Source organism: Colobus angolensis, unplaced genomic scaffold (genome assembly GCF_000951035.1).
Source record: "Colobus angolensis palliatus isolate OR3802 unplaced genomic scaffold, Cang.pa_1.0 Scaffold149, whole genome shotgun sequence".
Lineage (NCBI taxonomy): Eukaryota > Metazoa > Chordata > Mammalia > Primates > Cercopithecidae > Colobus > Colobus angolensis.
In genome coordinates this window covers 1,161,666-1,162,730 of record NW_012114588.1, presented here as the reverse complement: position 1 = coordinate 1,162,730, position 1,065 = coordinate 1,161,666, and positions in this window count along the sequence as shown.

The window sequence follows — 1,065 nt, the reverse complement described above, 5'->3', positions numbered from 1 at the left end:
CTGAGATCCAGCCACTGCACTCCAGCCTGGGCGACAGAGCAAGACTCCGTCTCAAAAAAAAAAAAAAAAAAAAAGTTATGCCTCAGCGGGTGGATCACCTGAGGTCAGGAGTTTGAGATCAGCCTGGCCAATATGGTGAAACCCCATCTCCACTAAAAATACAAAAATTAGCTGGGCGTGGTGGCGCACACCTGTAATCCTAGCTACTCAGGAGGCTGAGGCAGGAGAATCGCATGAACTCAGGAGGCAGAGGTTGCAGTTAGCCTAGATGGTGCCACTGCACTCCAGCCTGGAGGACAGAGCAAGACTCCATATCCAAAAAAAAAAGCCTCCTCGTTAATGAAAAGGTTTTTGGGAAGGTAAATTCTAGAATTTGTAATATTTTAGGATAGCTTTTATTCAAGTGCCAGAGCATAGAGAGCTCACCAGGTCAAGATATTTTTTTCTGATAATCTTCCTGATAATCTACAAAACTACAGCCAGCAATCTTGCTGATCTTAGATCTACAAAGCCACCTACAACTGTAAGGATATGCTGTTATCTCGGCTGCCATCAGAGTTCATCTCCTTCATCTGGACTCGCATTCCTTTCTCTCCTTTCTCTCTCACTTTCTCCAGGACTTTGGTCCAGCATTTATCCCCTCTCATCTGCAACATCACATCGTCTTCTCACTGGACACACCTGCAGTAGGAAAACCAACTGTCTTTCATTTATGTATTTGTTTGTTTGTTTGTTTGTTTGTTTGTTTGTTTGTTTGTTTGTTTGAGATAGGGGTTTTTTCTGGAATCCGGGCTGGAGTGTACTGGCATGGTCACTGGCTCACTGCAGCCCCGACCTCCTGGGCCCAAGCAATCCTCCCACCTTAGCCTCCTGAGTAGCTGAGACTACAAGCATGCACCATCACACCCAACTAACTTTTGTATTTTTTGTAGAGTCTGGGTCTCCCTATATTGCCCAGGCTGGTCTCAAACTCCTGGCCTCAAGTGATCCTCCTACGTCAGCCTCCCAAAGTGCTGGGATTACAAGTGTGATCTTTAAACACATACTAACTTGGCCAGGCGTGGT